At 45.3% G+C, this 25027-nt stretch overlaps 1 long non-coding RNA gene across 2 annotated transcripts; it reads left to right on the plus strand.

Annotated features, from left to right (window-relative positions):
• The first annotated feature begins 20301 nt into the window (after positions 1–20301).
• Positions 20302–24310, plus strand: LOC109747661 (uncharacterized). Of its 2 annotated transcripts, none has more exons than XR_005769435.3 (4): positions 20302–21094; positions 21291–21552; positions 22128–23791; positions 23871–24310. It is a non-coding gene; the product is annotated as an uncharacterized lncRNA (long non-coding RNA). The 2 variants fall into 2 exon arrangements; XR_005769434.3 differs by having other exon boundaries at positions 20303–21094; positions 23881–24310.
• The last annotated feature ends 717 nt before the right edge of the window (positions 24311–25027 follow it).

Here is a 25027-nt window from a genome sequence, read left to right on the forward strand (position 1 = left end):
GCTCACAGGGCAGCGCGCCGAAGTTAGGCCCAGAAGCCTGCTATATAGAGAAGTTCGAAGGAGCAGCCGCGACTGGGTTTATAAACCAGTGCGGCTGCCCTTCGCTCGGCGAGGTGGGACTAAACATTGTGCACCGCTGATGGCAGCGCACAACCATTAGTACCGGTTGGTGGCTCCAACCGGTACTAATGCGTGGGCCTTTAGTACCGGTTCAAGCCACGAACCGGTACTAAAGGGGACCATTTTCCGCCGCTTGACCTGACGAAAATTGGTCTTTAGTACCGGTTGGTGGCTCCAACCGGTACTAAAGGCCCCTCCTATATATATGACACTTACGAAAAAATCAGTTTCATCGACCCACTTCTTCTCCAACTTCTTCACGCGACATCGCCGTCGCCGCCGCGCCGTCGCCCATCGGCGCCACCCTCGCCGGCCCCGCCGCCCTCGCCGCCCGTCGTCGCCGTCACCGCCGTCGCCCCCGCCGCCCGTCGTACGCCGTCACTACCGTCGCCCCTGGCGCCCGTCGCCGCCGCCCCATACTACGTCACCGTCTCGATCGCGCCGTCGCCCCCGGCCCGCCCCCCGTCGTCGTGCCGTCCTCGTCGCATCGCCGTCTCGCGCAGCCGCCCGTACGCCGCCGCCCCCCGCTCGTACACACACACATACAAACACATACACATACACACACACACACTCACACACACATTTTTTTTATACTTATTTTCTATTTTCTGTTGTTTAGATTAATGTTAGATGAATTACGTAGATAAGAATGTTAGAATGTTATTGTTAGATGAATTATATGGAAAAGATGTTAAATATTAATGTCAATTTTAGATGAATTAGCTAGATATTAATTAGGTATATATATGAGATTTGAATTAGTTGAATTAATATAACTAGTTTATTTTTAGTATGAAAATTTATAGAACAAGTTTATTTTTAGTAAGAAAATTTAGGTATATGAGATTATTTGAACTAGTTGAATTAATATAACTAGTTTATTTTTTAGTAAATGCTTAGTTGAACTAGTTGAATTAATATAACTAGTTTATTTTTAGTATGAAAATTTAGGTATATAAGATTATTTGAACTAGTTGAATTAGTAAAACTAGTTTATTTTTAGTAAATGCTTAGTTGAACTAGTTGAATTAGTAGAACTAGTTTATTTTTAGTAAGAAAATTTAGGTATATGAGATTGATGATCTAATTAAAATATTACTATCTATAGCTACTTTATATATATATTTTAGTAAGAAAATTAATAGAACTAGTTTATTTTTAGTAAATTCTTAGTTGAATTAGTTGAATTAATAGAACTAGTTTATTTTTAGTAAGAAAATTTAGATATCTGAGATTTGATGATCTAATTAAAATATTACTATATAGAACTAGCTACTTTATTTTAGTAAGAAAATTAATAAAACAAGTTTATTTTTATTAAATGCTTAGTTGAATTAGTTGAATTAATAGAACTAGTTGAACTAATAGAAGTAGTTGAATTAGTTGAATTAATAGAACTAGTAAGTGTTTAGTGTTTCACCTATATGAACATAGGAAATGTCGTCTGACGACGAAAAAGATTTCATTAAGTGCGAATACTGTGAAGACCAGCGCGGCTTGTGCGACAGAAATTTCCTTGTTGATGATAGGCGCTTCAGCATCAAGCTGGATGAGACCTTCAAAGTGGATACAGTAAGTCACAACGACAAGTCTTTTTTCGTAATTAAGCATGACTTATATATGCTTCATTTGCTTCAACTTATAATTTTAAATTTTCACTATTCTACTAGCGCATCCCATGCCATGCAAGAATTTTTGTCTTGGATAAGATAGGTTTCAGTGCTATGGAAACTATGCAGGTAAAGAGAGTTTACCTGAAGACCGAGCATGGTTATACTTTCAACTAAACTGCAAGGAGATAAGTCATTATGTTTCATGGCTTGAGAATCTTCATACTGTTAAGACAAATTTTCTTCCTGCACTTAGAAATGTTAGTACTCAAAACGTGCAACCAATAGTGATCGTATTGAACTACGGTCACATCTATTTACGAAAGATGGTAAGATTTTTACTATTTGTCCTCAGTGCATCTTTTGCATACATTATTTTTTTGCTAAACTTTCATTGCTAAGTATATTAATTACTATACGATGTTCTTCAACAGGGACTCCCGATGACAGTTGTGCCTCAGTGGATCGAGACTAAAGGTCACATATCAATGGTTAGCTTACGACCAAGATATCCTACATTGCACATGAGTGCATTCAGGATTTCTAAAAGCGATGAATGCTTAATAGTGAAAGATTGGAGAAAAATTGTTAACGATCCAAGAGAAGTACTAGGGGGCAGCAATGAGAAGCGCAGCCCACAATTAGGAGACAGGTTCATCTGCATGCTCCAGTATGATGAATCAGGAGAGCTATACATGTTCTATGCTATTTTACCTGAGAGAGAGCAGCAAGAGTGATTTAGCTAGTTCATGCTCTTAGTACTTTTGTCCTCTCATATCCGTGTTCTTCGTCATGAACTTAATCTCAAAGGGTGATTTGCTTTTGTGGTGTTATGAACGCTTATAATATGATGACCATGTTGAACTCGATGGTATCTTTGCTTCTGGTACAAGTGAATGTTTTTTCTTTAAGCTAGTGTTGGTGCTGATTAGATAGCGGTAATGACTATGATGATTAAACAGTGGTAATGACGACTATGATGATTTTTAGCTAGCTAATTTACTGTTGTTGATGATATGATGCAAGAGTTTTTATATTAATATGATGATGATGATGATGAGTTATTATATCATTTATAAAAGAAATCGCAGATTAGTTTCAGCTGGATGGATTCTAGCTAAGTGATCAAGTATGTGACATATCCATATTATACTTGATCACTTAATTATAGGTGATATTAAGTGATCAAGTATAATATGGATATGGCACATACTTGATCACTTAGCTAGGATCCACATGCATCCAGTCGAAACTAATCTGCGGTACTTTCACCTAATGATTTAACAACTAAAATAATCACTAAATTAAATTGAAAACACAAAATTAAAGGAAAAATAAAAAATAATACCAAAACACCCCAAACATTTAGTACCACGCACCCGGGCCTGACTCGTGCCACGTGGTTGTACTTTAGCGCCGGTTCGTGATGAACCGGTACTAAAAGGGGGGGCTTTAGTCCCCACTCTTTAATGCCGGTTGTGGAACCGGCACTAAAGGCCCTTACGAACCGGCGCTAAAGCCTGGTTCTGCACTAGTGACGTGACAAATCCTAATGGTCACTCACACTGTCAATTGGCTAGAGTGATGGAGCTACCTAGCTAGTAGCTAGCTAGGGAGTCCCTGTCCGTGGGTATTTCTTAAATCCTGATTTGCTCGAGGCTAATAGGGGGCAAGCTGCCCTAGGCTTCAATTATGAGCACTAAACAATGGTATATCAGGGACTAATTATCACTCCACTAACCTGACCTGCATAATGGTAGAAGCACTGTTATGGCGACGGCACAACCACAAGTCCGCAACCACCTCCATCCACCTCCATCCAATGCTTTGAGAAATACGGTATGTATGGCCTTCTGCTTGAATGGTTGAGTACCCATTTTGTGCCTGCGGGCCTCTCTACATGGTGTATGCGTATGTGTTCTCCGGTGCAATGCAAGGTGGATGTGTAGTGTGGGGATGCACACATCCTACCAAGTACATCACGGGTAATGATGATTTCAACTTGAAATAAGAAAGGTTAACGGTTGTTGTGTGTCCTATCCGCTGTGGTGGTGTGTGCTACACTAACACTGCTATCGGTGCGAGAGCGACGGCGGGAGCAAAGTGCAACGAACAAGGAAAGGTAGTGGCACGGGATGGGTACATCCGCTGGGCAGGCATCCCGGGCGTACGGGATGCATCGGGAAGGGGCCATATCGGCCGAAGCGCACGTCGTCGATGGCCCGCCGCCCCCACCACCGCCGGCCTAGCTAGGCTTGTCGCCTTCGTGGGGGCCGGAATCGTGCACTACTACGGTGGCGCGTAGCCGTCACCGGCGTCATGGGGGCTCCCTCCATCGATGGATGTCTTGGGCACACAGAGCGCTCCTCACGAGCTTACGTTGATGCTATGCCGCCGTGTCATATATAGAAGACCGGGCTACGTACGAGCACAGAGAATCTCAAGACTGACCCGGAGGAGGAAAAGGACTCGAGAAAATGCTCACGATTACGAGTTCTGTACAGCTCGAAGAAGCATCGCATGGCAACGACTAACGATCTCTCCCGTATTTATTCAACCAGGCAATCACTAGTAAAAAACTGAGCTTTGGTCACAGGGCAATATTCACATTAGTCCCGGTTCGTGCGGCCAGGGGCCTACCGGGCCTCGTGGGGGCATTGGTCCCGGTTCGTCCGGACCCGTTGGTCCCGGTTGGTGGGACAAACCGGGACCAATGGGCCACGCTCCTGGCCCACCACCCTTTAGTCCCGGTTCCTACCACAAACCGGGACTAAAGGGCTGGTCCTAGTTGCGGCCAGTGTTTAGTCCCACCTCGCCAACCGAAGGGCGCTCACACCAGTTTATAAGCCCGTCCCTCTCTGCCTTGTTGAGCTTCTCTTAAAGTGAAAATAGATGCCCTTATACAAGGAATTTGACCTAAATTCACAGTAAATTTCATAGAAATTTATTATGAATTTAGGTTGAATTTTCTCTATAAGCGCATCTATGTTCATTTTTTTATATTTATAAAATAAATAAACCTTAATAAAATAAATAAAACTAAATAAACCTTAAAAAAATAAAATAAAATAAACTATAGTAACTACAATAATAAACCTTAATAAATTAAGTAAAAATAGCAGCAGTAAAATAAATAAAAATAGCAGCAGTAAAATAAATAAAAATAAAATAATTAAAGTAAAATACATAAGTAATTAGAAATAAAATAAATAAGTTTTTGTTGTAAGTAGAAACAAAACAAAACAAATAAAACAAAAGAGAAAAAAATAGAGGAAAAAAATTATGCCACCTACTGGGCCACCACGGCCTGAATACGACTAGAAACCCATCCATGGGCCAGGATTCAGGCCCGCAGAAGGCCCAGTAGGCCCCACAGGCAAAGAGAACAGTTAGGCCCGAAAGCCTGCAGTTGAGAGGAGTTCGAGAGAGTGGGCGCAGCAGCGCTTATAAACCACTCTCGAGCTCGCTCAACTAGCGAGGTGGGACTAAACTTTTGACGCGGGGCAGCACAAGGCCTTTGGTCCCGGTTGGCGCCACCAACCGGAACTAAAGGGGGCATTGGTCCCGGTTCGTGGCACCAACCGGGACCAAAGGCCTTTAGTCCCAGTTGGTGCCACGAACCGGGACCAAAGAGTTCCCTATATATACCCCATCGCCACAGCAGAGCACTCCACAGTGCTCTGTTTTTTCTGGCCGGCGAGGGGAGGGCATTCGGGTGCTCTAGCTCACCTCCTATGCACATGAGGTGTTCGATGAAATGTCTGAGCCACACTAGTTAATCTTTCTCCTCTCGAAACTCGACCTCCGAGCTCCATTTTCCCCGAGATTTGTCTAGGTTTAGCGGTCTGTCACGTCCCGTCCCCGTCCTCACCGCCGTCGATCGCCCGCGCCGATCTCGTCGCCAGCACCACCGTGGTGAGCCTCTTGTTCTTATCTTCTTTCTGAAAGGAAAAAATTCTTACTTTAGATAGTTACTTGTCTAATTTTGTTACTTTTATTATTCCTTCTTATTACATAGTGCGATGGTTTTGGTATCCGCCCCCGTCGGCCCTCGTCCTGTCTATGATTCGGATGTGGTATATATTATCTTTTTATAACTATTTGGTTCATTTATTGTTTATGACAAATATACCGACCAACGTGACATAAATTTTATTTATCTAGGAGGTGGTTGAACCGGAAATTCTAACCGACCCTATTGTCGAGAGGTTAAATTTAGTTGAAGAAGAAAACAATTATTTGAAGGAAAAAATAAAAAAAATTGAGGAGGAGAAGATGATATTGGAGTTGCATGTTGCGGATGTCGTCGATGATCACAAGATCAAGATGGATGCAATGCGCTTGAAGATTAGAAAGATTAGAAAATATGCCATTCATACCGAGGCTTGGTATCATTATGCCGTTGGATCAATTGTTACCTTGGTTGCGATTATGATCGCATTTGTTTTCGCATTGAAATGTTTTACATAGTTTCAATGTATGGTTTAATTAATTAGATGCTCTGGAGAGCTATATATATATATTGTTAGATGAGAACTATGTATTGTTGGGGATCGTAGCAGAATTTTAAAATTTTCTACGCATCACCAAGATCCAACTATGGAGTATACTAGCAACGAGGGGAAAGGAGTGCATCTACATACCCTTGTAGATCGCGAGCGGAAGCGTTCAAGTGAACGGGGTTGATGGAGTCGTACTCGCCGTGATCCAAATCACCGATGACCGAGTGCCGAACGGACGGCACCTCCGCGTTCAACACACGTACGGAGCAGTGACGTCTCCTCCTTCTTGATCCAGCAAGGGGGAAGGAGAGGTTGATGGAGATCCAGCAGCACGACGGCGTGGTGGTGGAAGTAGCGGGGATCACGGCAGGGCTTCGCCAAGCACAAGCGGGAGGGAGAGGTGTTGCAGGGGGAGAGGGGGGCGCCAGGGGCTGTGTTGCTGCTGCCCTCCCTCCCCCCACTATTTATAGGGGCCCTGGGGGGGCGCCGGCCCCCTGGAGATCCCATCTGAGGGGGGGCGGCGGCCAAGGGGGGTGGCTTGCCCCCCAAGCCAAGTGGGGCGCCCCCCACCCCTAGGGTTTCCAACCCTATGCGCAGGGGGAGGCCCAAGGGGGGCGCCCCAGCCCACTAGGGGCTGGTTCCCCTCCCACTTCAGCCCATGGGGCCCTCCGGGACAGGTGGCCCCACCCGGTGGACCCCCGGGACCCTTTCGGTGGTCCCGGTACAATACCGATAACCCCCGAAACTTTCCCGGTGGCCGAAACTGGACTTCCTATATATAATTCTTCACCTCCGGACCATTCCGGAACTCCTCGTGACGTCCGGGATCTCATCCGGGACTCCGAACAACTTTCGGGTTTCCGCATACTATTATCTCTACAACCCTAGCGTCACCGAACCTTAAGTGTGTAGACCCTACGGGTTCGGGATACATGCAGACATGACCGAGACGCCTCTCCGGTCAATAACCAACAGCGGGATCTGGATACCCATGTTGGCTCCCACATGTTCCACGATGATCTCATCGGATGAACCATGATGTCGAGGATTCAATCAATCCCGTATACAATTCCCTTTGTCAATCGGTACGTTACTTGCCCGAGATTCGATCGTCGGTATCCCAATACCTTGTTCAATCTCGTTACCGGCAAGTCTCTTTACTCGTACCGTAATGCATGATCCCGTGGCTAACTCCTTAAGTCACATTGAGCTCATTATGATGATGCATTACCGAGTGGGCCCAGAGATACCTCTCCGTCATACGGAGTGACAAATCCCAGTCTCGATCCGTGCCAACCCAACAGACACTTTCGGAGATACCCATAGTGCACCTTTATAGTCACCCAGTTACGTTGTGACGTTTGGCACACTCAAAGCACTCCTACGGCATCCGGGAGTTGCACGATCTCATGGTGTAAGGAAATGATACTTGACATTGGAAAAGCTCTAGCAAACGAACTACACGATCTTTTGTGCTATGCTTAGGATTGGGTCTTGTCCATCACATCATTCTCCTAATGATGCGATCTCGTTATCAATGACATCCAATGTCCATAGTCAGGAAACCATGACTATCTGTTGATCAACGAGCTAGTCAACTAGAGGCTTACTAGGGACAGGTTGTGGTCTATGTATTCACACATGTATTACGATTTCCGGATAACACAATTATAGCATGAACAATAGACAATTATCATGAACAAGGAAATATAATAATAACCATTTATTATTGCCTCTAGGGCATATTTCCAACATGTATGTACTTTGGTTTTAATGTGATGATGAACTTCTATTAATTTGGTCACTTAATTATCTATTCATGATGTTCTGTAATGGTTTTTGACACACTTAATTATATATAATGCACGCAGATGAACCGGCAATGGATGTACGGTGGCAGACCCACCTCCGAGTACATTAAGGGCGTGCATGATTTTCTCGAAGTGGCTGAGGCAAACAAGCAGAATGGTTTTATGTGTTGTCCATGCCCTATATGTGGGAATACGAAGTCTTACTCTTACCGGAAAATCCTTCACACCCACCTGCTTTACAAGGGTTTCATGCCACACTATAATGTTTGGACGAGGCACGGAGAAATAGGGGTTATGATGGAAGACGGCGAAGAAGAAGAGGACGATGACAACTATGTGCCCCCTGAATACGGTGATGCTGCAACGGGGGAAGCTGCTGAAGATCAAGAGGAACCAGACGATGTGCCCAATGATGCTGCAAGGGGGGAAGCTGCTGAAGATCAAGAGGAACCAGTGCCCGATGATGATGATCTCCGCCGGGTCATAGTCGATGCAAGGACGCAATGCGAAAGTCAAAAGGAGAAGCTGAAGTTCGATCGCATGTTAGAGGATCACAAAAAAGGGTTGTACCCCAATTGCGAAGATGGCAACACAAAGCTCGGTACCGTACTGGAATTGCTGCAGTGGAAGGCAGAGAATGTTGTGCCTGACAAAAGATTTGAGAAGCTATTGAAAATATTGAAGAAGAAGCTTCCAAAGGATAACGAATTGCCCGATAGTACATACGCAGCAAAGAAGGTCGTATGCCCTCTAGGATTGGAGGTGCAGAAGATACATGCATGCCCTAATGACTGCATCCTCTACCGCGGTGCGTACAAGGATCTGAACGCATGCCCGGTATGCGGTGCATTGCGGTATAAGATCAGACGAGATGACCCTGGTGATGTTGACGGCGAGCCCCCCAGGAAGAGGGTTCCTGCGAATGTGATGTGGTATGCTCCTATAATACCACGGTTGAAACGTCTGTTCAGAAACGAAGAGCATGCCAAGTTGATGCGATGGCACAGTGAGGACCGTAAGAAAGACGGGAAGTTGAGAGCACCCGCTGACGGGTCGCAGTGGAGAAAAATCGAGAGAAAGTACTGGGCTGAGTTTGCAGCTGACCCAAGGAACGTATGGTTTGGTTTAAGCGCGGATGGCATTAATCCTTTCGGGGAGCAGAGCAGCAATCACAGCACCTGGCCCGTGACTCTATGTATGTATAACCTTCCTCCTTGGATGTGCATGAAGCGGAAGTTCATTATGATGCCAGTTCTCATCCAAGGCCCTAAGCAACCCGGCAACGACATTGATGTGTACCTAAGGCCATTAGTTGAAGAACTTTTACAGTTGTGGAATGGAAACGGTGTACGTACGTGGGATGAGCACAAACAGGAGGAATTTAACCTGCACGCGTTGCTGTTTGTAACCATCAACGATTGGCCCGCTCTCAGTAACCTTTCAGGACAGACAAACAAGGGATACCACGCATGCACGCACTGTTTAGATGACACTGAAAGTATATACCTGGAAAAAAGCAGGAAGAATGTGTACCTGGGCCATCGTCGATTTCTTCGGACCAACCATCAATGTCGAAAGAAAGGCAAGCATTTCAAAGGCGAGGCAGATCACCGGAAGAAGCCTGCCATGCGTACCGGTGATCACGTACTTGCTATGGTCAATGATTTACACGTAATCTTTGGAAAGGGTCCTGGCGGACTAGCTGTTCCGAATGACGCTGAGGGACACGCACCCATGTGGAAGAAGAAATCTATATTTTGGGACCTACCCTACTGGAAAGAGCTAGAGGTCCGCTCTTCAATCGACGTGATGCACGTGACGAAGAACCTTTGCGTGAACCTGCTAGGCTTCTTGGGCGTGTATGGGAAGACAAAAGATACACCTGAGGCACGGGAGGACCTGCAACGTTTGCACGAAAAAGACGGCATGCCTCCGAACCAGTATGAAGGTCCTGCCAGCTACGCTCTTACGAAAGAAGAGAAAGAAATCTTCTTTGAATGCCTGCTCAGTATGAAGGTCCCGACTGGCTTCTCGTCGAATATAAAGGGAATAATAAATATGCCAGAGAAAAAGTTCCAGAACCTAAAGTCTCATGACTGCCACGTGATTATGACGCAACTGCTTCCGGTTGCATTGAGGGGGCTTCTACCGAAAACGTCCGATTAGCCATTGTGAAGCTATGTGCATTCCTCAATGCAATCTCTCAGAAGGTGATCGATCCAGAAATCATACCAAGGCTAAGGAGTGATGTGGCGCAATGTCTTGTCAGTTTCGAGCTGGTGTTCCCACCATCCTTCTTCAATATTATGACGCACGTCCTAGTTCATCTAGTCGACGAGATTGTCATTCTGGGGCCCGTATTTCTACACAATATGTTCCCCTTTGAGAGGTTCATGGGAGTCCTAAAGAAATATGTCCGTAACCGCGCTAGGCCAGAAGGAAGCATCTCCATGGGCCATCAAACAGAGGATGTCATTGGGTTTTGTGTTGACTTCATTCCTGGCCTTAAGAAGATAGGTCTCCCTAAATCGCGGTATGAGGGGAGACTGACTGGAAAAGGCACGCTTGGAGGGGGGACTCAATAATATGCAGGGACGGATATTCTTGGTCTCAAGCACACACAGTTCTACAGAACTCTACCTTGGTGACCCCGTATGTCAATGAACACAAGAACAGTCTGCGCTCCAAACACCCGGAGCAGTGTGACGACTGGATTACATGTGAACACATCAGGACTTTCAGCAGTTGGTTGGAAACACGTCTCAGAGGTGACACCACTGTTTGTGATGAGTTGTACTCGTTGTCCAGGGGACCATCTTCGACTGTATTGACTTACAAAGGATACGAGATAAATGGGAATACATTTTACACGATCGCCGATGGGCAAAAGAGCACCAACCAAAACAGCAGTGTCCGCTTTGATGCAGCAACCGAGAGGGGAAAGGACACATATTATGGTTACATAATGGACATATGGGAACTTGACTACGGACATGATTTTAAGGTCCCTTTGTTTAAGTGCAAATGGGTCAATATGTCAGGAGGCGGGGTACAGGTAGACCCACAGTACGGAATGACAACACTGGATCTGAACAATCTTGGGTACACTGACGAACCGTTCGTCCTAGCCAATGATGTGGCACAGGTTATCTATGTGAAGGACATGTCTACCAGACCGAGGAAAAGAAAAGATAAGGAAGCGAATACATCATACGATGAGCCAAAGCGCCACATAGTTCTTTCAGGAAAAAGGGACATTGTGGGAGTGGAAGGCAAGACAGACATGTCTGAAGAATATGAAAAGTATCATGAAATTCCTCCCTTCAAAGTCAAGGCTGACCCAATCATCCTGATAAACGATGAAGATTATCCATGGTTACGGCGCAATAAGCAAATGACACAAGCGAAGAAAAAGTGAAGACTTTCTCCCGCAACTATTATGATGATACCATGCCAACTTTGTAATAGACAAGTATGATACCATTGTCCGTTTTGTACAAGAAGTGCATCTAGTTTTTGCCGTAACCCTCTCAACTTTCTTGCACATGCTATGTGGATGAAATGATGATACCATGCCAAGTTTCAACCTTTTCAGAGTTCATTTGAAATGCTTTTCAATTTTAGGGTCTTATAGCTCAAAATAATTAGTAAATGCATGAAAAATAACAGGCCAAAAATTAAAAATTATGCCACCTACTGGGCCACCACGGCCTGAATACGATTAGAAACCCATCCATGGGCCAGGATTCAGGCCCGCGGAAGGCCGAGTAGGCCCACAGGCATGTACAGAGAGGTTAGGCCCGTAAGCCTGCTTTAGAGAGGAGCTCGACAGCTCAGGCGCACCGCACCTTATAAACAGGTGCGGCTCTCTCTTAGCTAGCGAGGTGGGACTAAACTCACCACCACGCTGCTGTGCAAGGCCATTGGTCCCGGTTGGTGGCATGAACCGGGACCAATTCCACCCTTTGGTCCCTGTTGGTGCCACGAACCGGTACTAATGAGGCTGTGGCCCCACGAGCACCTTTAGTACCTGTTCGTGGCACGAACCGGTACTAGAGTTTCTTACTAAGCAGTTTTTTAGTCCCACCTCGCTAGCTGAGAGGCACTAGGAGCGGTTTATAAGCCCTGAGTGCAGAGACGATGAAGAAAAGGCGCAATGCTCACGTTGCTTAGCTTCAAGCCTTGAGGAATAAGGTAGACTGCATCGAGCTATGTGCAGTGCAGTCTACACTATTCCGACAGGCTTGAAGCAAATCAACGAGCATTGCGCATCTTTTTTATTTTTAATAACTTATTACAACTCCGGACTTCTTGTGTTCCGACAAAATAAAATAAACTTTAATAAAATTTATGAAACTAAAATTCACAAAGTATTTTCTGTTCAAAACATTATAAGAAACCTCTATTATTATTGAAACTAAAATCATATAAAATTGATGCAACTAAAATTATCGAAGTATTTTCTGTTCAAAATCATTAAAAGCAAAAAGAATTTTCATAAAGAACTTTTTTTGATAGAAACTTTAATAGCAAAAAGAATTATCATAAAGTAAAATAAATAAGTAACTAGAAACAAAATAAAATAAAATAAAATAAATAAGTTTTTTGTTGTAAGTAGAAACAAAACAAAATAAATATAGCAAAAAAGAAAACAAAAAAACTAAATACAGCAAAAAGAATTTTCATAAAGAACTTTTTTTGATAGAAACTTTAATAGCAAAAAGAATTATCGTAAAGTAAAATAAATAAGTAATTAGAAACAAAATAAAATAAAATAATAAGTTTTTTGTTGTAAGTAGAAACAAAACAAAATAAATAAAGCAAAAAAGAAAACAAAAAAACAGGCAAAAAATAAAAATTATGCCACCTACTGGGCCACGACGGCCTGAATACGACTAGAAACCCATCCATGGGCCAGGATTCAGGCCCGCAGAAGGCCCAGTAGGCCCACAGGCATGTACAGAGAGGTTAGGCCCGAAAGCCTGCTTTAGAGAGGAGCTGGATAGCTCAGGCGCACCGCACCTTATAAACAGGTGCGGCTCTCTCTCAGCTAGCAGGTGGGACTAAACTCCCACCACCACGCCGCTGTGCAAGGCCCTTTGGTCCCGGTTCGTGGCACCAACCGGGACCAATGCCACCCTTTAGTCCCGGTTGGTGCCACCAACCGGGACCAAAGGTCCCACCGCCCTTTGCGCTGCTGAAAAGGGACCTTTGGTCCCGGTTGGTGGCACCAACCGGGACTAAAGGGTGGCATTGGTCCCGGTTGGTGCCACGAACCGGGACCAAAGGGCCTTGCTATATAACCAGGACTTGTGAAAATTTGACATCTCCCTCGCCTCCCTAGCCAGTTGCCCCCGCCGCCAGGCTGCCCAAATCGCTCGCGCGCTCCTCGTCGCCGTCGCCGCCGCCGGCCGCCATCCCCGTCTCCCCGTGCCCCTGCCCCGCGCCCGAGCCCACGCCGGCCGCCGCCCCGTGCCCCTGCCCCGTCCCCGAGCACGCACGGCCGCGCCCCTGTGCCCCGGCCCGCCCCCACCATTGTCGTCGTCGCCGGCGCCCGCCTCCACTGCCGCCCCTGCCTCGACACCGCCCCTCCTCCCCGTTCGGTCCGGCTCCGGCGAGCCCCTTTCCTCCCTGTCCCCTCGATCCTCTTCATATAAATTTTTTTCATATAATTTTTTTTCATATGCATATGTTGATTATATGGATCGATGGATGATGCATATGTTCATTATATGGATGGATGGATGATGTATGCTTTTTTTTCATATAATTTTTTTAGGCAGATTTTTAGAATTTTTTGTGTATGTATGTTATGTTTATATGTATGTATGTATGTTCATATGTATGTATGTTTATATGCAAAGCATATGCAAAGAAAATGTATGAATGGTCATATGCAAAGAAAAATGTATGTATGGTCATATGCAAAGAAAATGTATGTATGTATGTTCATATGAAAGAAAAATGTATGTATGTATGTTCATATGCATATGCAAAGAAAATGTATGTTCATATGCATATGCAAAGAAAATGTATGTTCATATATATGATGATATGTTCATATAAAAAGGAAAATAAGAAGAGGAAGAAAGGAGAAGAAGAGGAGATGAAGAAGAGGAGAAATAAATAAGAAGAGGAAAAAAGAAGAAAAAGAAGAGGAGAAGAAGAAAGGAATAGAAGAGAAGAAGAAAAAATAGAAAAAATTCTATTTTTTCTTCTTCTCTCCTCTATTCCTTTCTTCTTCTCCTCTTTTTTTTCTTCTTTTTTTTCTTCGATCTTCTCCTCTATTCCTTTTCTTCTTCTCCTCTTTTTATTTCTTCTTCGTTTTCTTATGTTTTATCGGGTCTGTCGTCGTCGATATACCCCTCTCCCGATAACTTCAACACGAGGGGGGGTCGATATACCCCCTCCCCGCCGATAATATTATTTTCCCATGTACGTATGTCGTCGTTGTCGATATAACCCCCTCCCGATAACTTCAACACGTGGGGGGGGGGGTCGATATACCCCCTCCCCGATAACATTATTTTCCCATGTATGTATGTCGTCGTTGTCGATATATATAACTCCCTCCCAGATAACTTCGACATGATGGACGGTCGATATTTATACCCCCTCTCGACCATGATAACTTATACCACGGGAGCACCCCCCGGCCCTCTCGCTCGACCAAAACTCTCGAGGACACCCAAACCCTAGAAAAAAACGATGTCGATCTCCTACCCCCTCCCGCTGCGCCCCTACCCTTGAAGCGTTGCCTAGGCCACCCCAAACCCGGAATAAGCTAGGTCTACGTTTGCACTAATATATCCACCTGCTGTCATGTTTGTGTAATAATTTCCATGTTGTAATATTTGCAGAAAAAATGGAGCACGGACGAGACGAGCAAGCAGAAGAGGTGTTGGGGGACATAATCTTAGCCAAAGGTGATATCTTGTCGTATCTTAACGACAATGATGGTCTGGAAGAACAGGGTGAAGAAGCAGGCTACGGTGATCGAAGAGTGGAGGAGGAAAGACATGATTATGATGGCTCCGGTGACCCAATGCTGGTGCAAGAAGGAGCCCGTGGTGACGGCTCCGGTGACCGAACAGAGTCCGGCCAGGTAAATATATTAGTTAAGCCTGTGCTGACTAGCTAATTGATGCATTCATTGTTTTGGTATGTACACATATTAATTAACACTCGTCTTTCTTATTTTTTATAGCCCTCCGGATCGAGCACAACTGCGGTAAAGAGACGAGGCCCGAAGAGAAAGTTGCGCTCGGATGAAAGGTTTGAGATCACAGCAATCGCGTGCGACGGCCAACCGATTGAACCCATCCGGACAAAGGATGCATTTGCTGCTCAGTGCGGGGTTCTAGTTAGGGACAAGATCCCGATCAGCATCCACCAATGGTATAAGCCTAAGAAGGAAGACCCTGAGGTGTCTTATGTCAATGATATGCAGAAAGATGATCTTTGGACTGAGCTGAAGGCAAATTTCACCCTACCGCCAGAGGAGGATCCGGAGAAGCCAGTTATAGAGCAATTAATCAAGTCTCATGCTCTTAAGAAGATGGCAGACCTATTCAGGAGGTGGAAGAATGAGCTGAAAACGTTTGTCGACAAAGAAGAGACACCAGAATTCATCGGCCGGTATGAGAAGATCAGAGATCACTGGCCCGCATTTGTGGCCCACAAGACATCGGAAAAGAGTAAGAAGATGTCAGCGACAAACAAGAAGAATGCTGCGAAGAAGAAGCTTCACCATCGCACGGGGTCAGGTGGCTACCTCAAAGCCCGACCTAAGTGGGCCAAGGCTGAGAATGATCTGCTTGAAAAAGGGATCGAACCACAGACAATGAACTGGACAGACCGTTGCCGGACTTGGTTCTTCGGGGCTGGCGGAACCTTGGACCCTGTATCAGGGAGGTGCGTTTGGACGAACGAGCTTTTGAGAATACCAGTCAAGAAGATTCAGCAATATATCGATGCAGCGCAGGAAGGGACGTTCGTTCCAGACAGAGAGAACGACGAGCTCACAATGGCCCTCGGGAATCCTGAGCACCCTAGACGGACACAAGGCACGCCAGGCTCCGTTCCGTGGAAGGCTGGTTTTCCGGACGCGGGCGGTTACAAAAGCCAGGAGAGGAGGAAAAAAATGGAGCAGATCCAAATTCAGAAGCTGCACGAAAGGGTTCAAGCGCTAGAGGAACGAGACGGCAATCGACATGCCGAAACTGCCCCCGAAGCTACACCGCCATCTCAGCAGAGAAGCAGCGTGGCTTCCACCGAGCTGCTTCAGCTGGAGCATGCGGCTCCTGCTAGCTACCCCGTGGATGCTATCACGGAGTCTCAACATTGCCACCTTATGGCGGAATGGCAGAACTTTAAAGTCAAGGCGGCTGTTGGCTCTGTTTTACCTCCTGAACCCGGCGCAACCTACCACTGCCGGCCGATTCCAGAAGGATATGCTAGGGTGATGGTGGATGAAATAACGGAGGGATTTGAGGAGCTCCAGCTTGACCACCCTACCGGTGAAGGGGAGACTCGGCTGGGTTCTGCTCTGAAGACTCCATGCCTATGGCGGAAGGAGCTCATCAAGCTTCCGAACTGGACGGCTCCGGCGAGTAAGGGCACTCCGCCTCCTGCTCCGGCGAGTGATCAGGGCACTCAGCCTCCTTCTCCGGCGCGTGGCGGCACTCCGCCTCCTTCTCCGCCAGCGCCGGCGCGCCAGAGCAGCCAGCCTCCTCCTTCTCCGCCTCGTCAGCAAGGGCGGAAGAGACCCGCCGCCGCTGCGGCTGCTCCGGCGCGTCGTAGTCCTTCTCCTCCGCCTCGTAAGCAAGGAAAGAAGACAGCCGCAGCCGCTCCGTCTGCTCTGCTGGCGTCTAGCAGTACAGCTGCCAGAGGCGGGAGGCAATACAGATTCGGTCCTTCTCTGAGGACTCCAGAGAAGTTACCATACGAGAGGACCGAGGAGGAAACCAGGAAGATCGTGCGAGCCGAAGTGACAAACTTCTTTGAAGGGGTGAAAGCAAAGAAACATCCACCTCCGGAGGAGAAGGTAGATCCGGTGAAAGCAAAGTGCACTCTGGCTGCCCTGACAAAACCACCAAAGTCTCCGCCGAGAGGCAACTATGAGCGCATTCTTGCAAAGACATATGCCGAAGTGGAGCGGTCGGGAAGTACTGTCAGTGATCAAAGGTTAAAAGAATGACGAGCTGGGAAAAAAATTGCCCAGCTCGGCGAACAAGCGAACCAATCGTGCCCCCCGCTCAAGGTGTCAAAAGACATCGTCGCTAATGATCTGAGTATGGTGCCCGGTTATAGCAATCTTGGAGATTACCTGCCCGACGATGTACATTATGAAATCATGGAGGTGGACGAACACAAATACCATTACGGGAAGCCTCTCGTCAAAGATGAAAGATCTCTAACAATGATGATGCGAAGACTACATGATTGGTACATGAAAACCTGCAGAGAGTCTGATGGGATGAATACTTTGACGCTGAGAGTTAAACCGGAGCATGACCTCGTTGGAATTGATCTGCTGAATGTTCCATTTGAGGATTTCTTCCAGTTTTACAATCAAAAGGCCCTCGATAAAACAACGATCACTTGCTACTGTCTGTAGGTAGTACTACTTCTGTCATTAAGTCTCTCTATATAGGTCAGCTCTTTCATTGCATGTATTTATAATTATCCTCACTATATTATGCAGATTGAAGATCGCCGAATTGAAGATAAGACAAATCGGTGATATTGGGTTCATTAACACAAATCTCATAGATGCATATACGGTTGAAAAACATCCCAAAGAAGCCGAGGCCAACTTGCTACAATCGTTGGTATTAAATCAAAACAAAGATACAATACTCTTTCCTTACAACTTCAAGTGAGTGTTACTGTCTTGTGCATATTCGGTTTCCCTTATTAGTCCAGGTTATGGTAATGTAATTGATGACTTATGCATGCATGCGCAGCTTCCACTATATTCTCCTAGAGATTAAGCTTGAGCAGGGAGTAGTAACCGTCTTAGACTCGAGACGAAAAGATCCCCAGGACTATGCGAACATGACTCAAATGCTCGAGAAGTAAGTTAAATCGATCATTATCCACCATATCAGCAACTTTGTTTATTTCCTGATATCAAGTAATTGTTTTCTTTGTCTGGCAGGGTTTGGAGAAAATTCACCACAAAAGCTCCGGGACTGCCGAAGAAGCTGCAATTTAATCACCCGAAAGTAAGTACTATAGTAGCATGTTCCGCCCATCTCCTAGTGATTCAAGCGCTAGTTTCATCAATACCATTTAGCATGCTTGCTTATCAGTTTGATTGACCTCTATTTCTTGTGAAGTGGTTGTGGCAGGAATCCGGGAATAATTACTGTGGATACTACGTTTGCGAGTCCATCCGCTACACGACCTATGAGCGGGGCTACACTGAAGAACAATATAAAGTGCGTAAGCAATAATATTCACAATTTTATTTTATTGCCATCATTTGTGTTGAGTTTCATTTATTCATATATATATGTATTGACCCCCTTCTTCAAATTAGATGTTTCGGAAGCGGGATGAACTCCTAGCACCAGATCGTATGCGAGGAATTCAAGAGGAATTGGCGGTATTCTTCCTTGACCACGTGATCGCTGAAAACAGAGAATACTATGTGGACCCTGTGTTCCTACAATTTAATTAGGAGATTGTATTGTAAGAGATAATTATTGTATATATGTAGCCGGTAGTGTCGGATAGATATACGAGAACTTGTTGTTCGACCAATATCTCGGAGAAGGAGAGGTGGTCGATATCACTTCTCTCTGTATGCATATGTTCATGACGATCTTCTGTTTCCTTCATTTGATTACTAGCTAGCGTGTCTACTCCTCTCCATACGTATATAGTATGTAGCGTCGACCAAGCATGGAGATAAGAGAGGACACTTCTCTCTATTAATTAGCTAGCTAACATAATATATGAAACACCTAAATTAACCCCCCAAAACCCCTAAACCACCCCCTTTCAAAAAAACAAAAACCTCAGCTCCTGCCAGCTGCTGACGCGTGGATGCCTATTGGTCCCGGTTGATGACACCAACCGGGACAAAAGGCCCTGCCTATTGGTCCCGGTTGGTGCCACCAACCGGGACCAAAGGCCCCCCCTGCCTGGGCTGGCAGCAGCGGCCACGTGAAGGATCTTCTGTCCCGGTTCGTGTAAGAACCGGGACTAAAGGGTTAGGGCTTTAGTAACGACCCTTTAGTCCCGGTTCGAGAACCGAGACAAAAGGCCCTTACAAACCGGGGTAAAAGCCCCTTTTCCTACTGGTGAATGTACAACAGTACATGTACTCGTTGAAGACTTGGCAGTTGACCTGAGCGCGAGTAGTTAATTTAGATGGTGCTTTTGATATTGGACCAGTCGACCCTGCACATCAAACTCGTTCCACTGAACCAGCGAACTGTACACCGTCGGTACACTTGGCTCGCTACCATATATACCGATCATGAAGACACGGAAAGCAGAGACACCCACGCTCGGCTCGCCGCCGACGACAACGCCATGCACGCTACCTGTATGTTTCTGCGCTTCATAAACCTGGCGCAGTTTTTTCCCTCCGTGCAACTGTAGAGTGAAACGCGATATACTCCGCTCACTATAAGCGCGCACATGGAGCTGGACGCCGTCGTCGCTAACCGGTATACACAGGTCTCTTTCCCTAGCTGTTCTGTCGACCGTCGACAGAAATACCATCGAGGCCGGCCGGAGGTCGCCGTCCTGGGACAGCGCCACAGTCCACGCGTACGGACGATGGCAGCAACGTGATCGAGCTAGCAGCGGCAGTGGTAATCCATTTCATTACGTCGCGCGCGCACGGTCCAAATCGCGTGCACGAGATCAGCTGCATATCCGCGGCGTGACATCCTCCATGACCAGATGTTGATTTTTCGATAAAGATCAACAGATGTGGATGGACGACAAGAAATTAACTGCCAATCAAGCTCAGATGGGAAATAAATCGAAAGCGGCACATGAAGCGCTCGGGCTGTTTTTATGGTTCCTTGACGCGTCCACCACCACGCCGCTGTGCAAGGCCCTTTGGTCCCGGTTCGTGGCACCAACCGGGACCAATGCCACCCTTTAGTCCCGGTTGGTGCCACCAACCGGGACCAAAGGTCCCACCGCCCTTTGCGCTGCTGAAAAGGGACCTTTGGACATGAGGCCGTTTTTATGGTTTCTTGACGCGTCCAAAGGACAGGCACACCAGTAGTAATCCATTTCACTGTGCCATCCATGTGCACGGTCCAAATCGTACGTACCACTTCACGGGAAATGCAACATAAACTCGGGATGGATATCCATCGGCCTGATCTCTATTCTTAATGTTTGAGTTGCTAGGATTGCGTTCACGGTTTATTTTCGTCTGGTTATATTTCGTCCGGTTTATTTTCGTCTCACATGCCATCACCATATCTACTCATGTTGATTTTTTTTACCCTCACAATAAAAACTTTCTTAATCTTTCCAAAGTTTCCTAATTAGACACGTTATAAACGGGCAGGAACTGATAGCACATCACCAATCAATAAAATTTACTTTCATGAAAATCAAATCCAAATCCTAATTTTCCTAATGCGTCGAGCCTTTTCTACTCTTGTCAGCGGTCCCGATGGTAAGTCAATGGTCGTCGTTCGTTTCGTTGGTAACTCTTCGCTCGCGCGGCTCCTCCCGCAAAACTGTGCGGCCCATGGGCCAGATGTTTTGTCCCATCGAAAACAAAAGTGAAATCAACTCCTCGCTATTCATCATAGTCTCAAAAAAGACTCGGTCTCGTACGTATCTTCAACCCTCGTATGAGATGGCTCCGCCGCCGCCGCCTAAGACCGCAGCCCCGCCCCCGGCAGTCCGGCACCTCTCCTCTCCCGGCGGCCCTCCTTCACCGCAGTCTCCTCTACTCGGCCATGTCCGCCCAAGTCTCCTCCCCCTTGTTGCACCTATCAGCGGCGACCGCGATGCCCGTCGACCACCAACAGCCGCCCAAGTTATCTATGGGTTCTCTAAGGTGAGCTTCCCTCTTTTTCCATTTGTTCCCATTCATTCCCTATTTGTGTGTGCCTGTGATTTTTCTTGTATGAACTATAGCATGGTGAATAAATCTTGGTTGATGGATTTACTTTCGCGGAAGATGATTTTCGGATTTTATTTTCAGTTCTGTGTTCCAATAAACTTCTTTTACCGCCCTGCCTCTGGTACTTTAGGGACTGGCCTGGGTCCTCTGCTTTCGGCCGGTGTCGGTGCAAGCTGAAACTCATTCGTGGCAGGGAGGAGCAGATCAAGGCCTCCCAATAGGCGCAGGATCAAGTCATGAAACTTGCATCATCTTTACATCACCATGTAGTTGGGTGTAACGTGAGTTCTGCTCTTATTCTACATTGTGAGAGGAGCGACGCTGCCGGTGCGTGGCGACGAGAGGCTCCTGGTGCTCGACAAGGTGCCTGAGCAGGACACCTTGATTAATACGTGAGACCCTGACACTCATTACTACATGTTTATCTACCCAATCACATTAATTGATTTTTTTCACCCAAAAGGTTAAAAATCAACTGCTTTGCATGACCAAGTGAGTATTGTGTTTAATTAGCAAAGTTTAATATTTCATACACAATTAGGAAGTACATGAAGATTGCATTATTTTTTTAGAACAGGTTCTATTGTAAAGATGAGGTCAGAGGCATACCAACACAATGCTCTGAAAATTCTGAAGCTTCTTACAAGCTCATATATATTTACCACATGCATGCATGAGGAAGGAACAATATATTTTTCTAGAGTTACTATGTGACGGCACCTTCTGGGATTGCACAAACATCCGAAGTTTGTGTAACTCCTGACTTCTTGAAATCTGTAGTTGTGAGTATCGTTTATCTTTTACCCTCCTATTTTTCTCACTTATGTCATCCCGTGAGTTTAGTCAGTCACTTTGGTTACATGCCTTCGGTTAGTCCTTTGTTGATCATCTCTAGCTCCCTAGCCTGACCTTAGATATAGTATACATGTACTTGCACTTGACCCAGTTGACGCATGTGCCTATGCAGATCATCGTTCCCCATGCCATATGCCGGTGGATGGAAACAGAGGTGTTCAAGCGAGTCGGCGACATGTCTGCCGTGCCAGCACAGCTCAGCTCCGAAGATATAATAGGCCCAGCAAATAACATCGCATAATTTAGGCAAGCGAAATACAGCTGTTAAATGCCTCCATGTTGTATTGCACACCCATTTCATAATACTTTTTGACATAAGTATAAACATCTGCAAGCCTACTGTTCTTCTGCGTGTTAAATTGAATAAGATTATGATGTTATAGTGTTGCTGCTTATGCGTTGTGCAGCAGACGTTTCCTTTGTCCCATCAAGGACGCAGATCATACATTAGCATGCTCAAGTTGAAATGACTTGACATAGGCAAGAAACTTCCACACATTTTCTCTTCCATTCACACTTATTGGGGTTTCTTATAGGTTTTAAATCTTGAAGCTTACATGGTCACTAATATGGGCATGTTCTGTTAAATCACTAACCTTGATTTCAGTCTTTAGGCATTATGACGAAACTTCAACATTGAAGATTGTGAAAGGTGATTTTTTTTTTCATTTCCTTTGACGTATATTTAAGTCTTTTTTCCCCTCTTCTGTTTCATGTTCCATTAATTCAAATATGTTCTATTGCCTGGTGAATATTTATTCTGTTTTAGTGGCTGACTAATTGGCCCTTTGCTGATCAATATAGTTCCCTTTGAATGGCATGAAAGAAGAGGAATAATGGTTGCTTCCCGTGCTTAATAATTGTATATATATGCTGTACATATAAACTGATCGCTTTATCTAATTACAGGGCAGCTACATTGCAAAGTATTAAGTAATAACCTGTTATCTTTTTCGCTTTTTTTGCTATATCACTTAACAATTGCTGTTGTTGTTAATTTAGCTTGACACAAGTATGTGATTTGCCATTTCATTTGGTACATTGAAGCTTGGGCCTTTTGCCTTTTGTGTTCTCATCTGTCATTATATTGCATACATTTATGATCATTTTTTCGCAAATTATATAGTGGCATGCTTTAACCATGACTATTATCTTCATGCAGACATGCAGTGAACTTCAATTGGATAATAATGATGGTTTTAATTTTTGACTCAACATGCGGAAGAGATTCAAAATAGTTTTTTTTTCCAGTGAATACATACATTATAGCGAGCATTAGGGTTTTGACCATGCACGAGCAATGTATAAGAAAGTAGATGCAGAGGAATATTTTATGAGCAATTCAATGTGTTTTAACTGTAACACTAAAATATACCGTATATATCTTTATTCATTTTTTTTGCATTTGACATATATGATCTTGTATAAAGCTGAATAAAGTTTTTAGTTGAGTTGATCCTTGACAAGCTCAAATCCATCACGGGGCTGGGGCTCGTCAGCGACGTGTTAAGGGATCTGGCACACGTCAATAGCCCCCATGGCCAGGCCACCATTGGCCACATCCGCTACTCCACCTCCGGTGGCGATGCCCAGCTGTGCAACATGGTGCCGTTCCTTGCCGGACACCGGTTCGGGCAGCTCGCCGTGGAGCACAACGACAACCTGGTGAACTAGTTGCCTTTGCGCCACAAGCTGGAGGCGCATGGCTCCATCTTCAACAACTCAGAGGTCATCCTCCACCTCATCACCAGATCCTCCACAATATGGATGCATGGGGTGAGTGCTTGTTTCCCAAATTACTTTCTTCTTTGGTTCATCTTCACTGTTATTCTTTGTTCATACTTATTTCATTCAGTTCTACCTAGGTTTCATGGAAGTGTGTGTATGTCGAATGCAAGAGATGGAGGCTTTGAATAAGAAGAGCACAATACCTTTCTGTGAAGCCCTTTGATATCCTTGCCAGGCATGCGTTCTTTCACCCACTTCAAAATTTACGTAGATAGGGAGCATCTGTGCGCACTTGTTGGGCCATTCATGTGAGCCATCTCTGTATGATCAACCCATGCTAGCCTCTATTAACTTTAAATACCTTATGCATCTCTCCTTCACATGGATTCAGAGTGAAATAATGGATAACACACTAAATATTATATGCTTTCTACATCTGATTGTTCCATCCTCTTTATCCATCAAAAAACAATGTTCTTCGATGCTGGTTAATGTTGGTTGGAAAAAAGATCACAACAAAGGCACAAGAAACTGCCTGAAACTTAACATCACCATGTATTGACAACTTCTGGACAAAATTGACTAATTATTTTTGTACAATCACTACTAGAAAAAGGGCTATAGATGGGATTGACACTAATGGCGCACCAGACAAGCGGTGCGCCATTAGTATACTAATGGCGCACCACCTTCTGATACGCCATTAGAGTTGAAACTACTAATGGCGCAGGGTGCGCCATTAGTATCAAATTTTTTTTTAACTAGTGCGCCTGTCCAAACATACTAATAGCGCATCCAGACACAGTGCGCCATTACTAGTTGTAACTAGTAATGGCGCACCTGGCCCAGGGTGCGCCATTAGTATCAATTTTTTAACTAGTGCGCCTGTCCAAACATACTAATGGCGCATCCAGACACAGTGCGCCATTACTAGTTGTAACTAGTAATGGCGCACCTGCCGGAAAGTGCGCCACTAATGTTGTTTTTTCTATTATATTTTTTATTCCCTTTTTTGCAAAACTACTAATGGCGCACTTTTCCACCGTGCGCCATTACTAGTTTAAACTAGTAATGGCGCACTGTGGAACAGTGCGCCATTAGTATGTTTTTTTTTGCAAAACTACTAATGGCACCCCATCAGAAGGTGCGCCATTAGTAACCTGGATTACTAATGGCGCATTTAGAGTTGGTGCGCCATTAGTAAGTGGGCAGCAACAAGATATTTTGGACGGCCTCTCCTACCCACACTCACTTTCTCCCCACTTCATTCTCTCCACCTCCTCC

The sequence above is a fragment of the Aegilops tauschii genome, chromosome 2, assembly GCF_002575655.3.
Source record: "Aegilops tauschii subsp. strangulata cultivar AL8/78 chromosome 2, Aet v6.0, whole genome shotgun sequence".
NCBI classification, from domain to species: Eukaryota; Viridiplantae; Streptophyta; class Magnoliopsida; order Poales; family Poaceae; genus Aegilops; species Aegilops tauschii.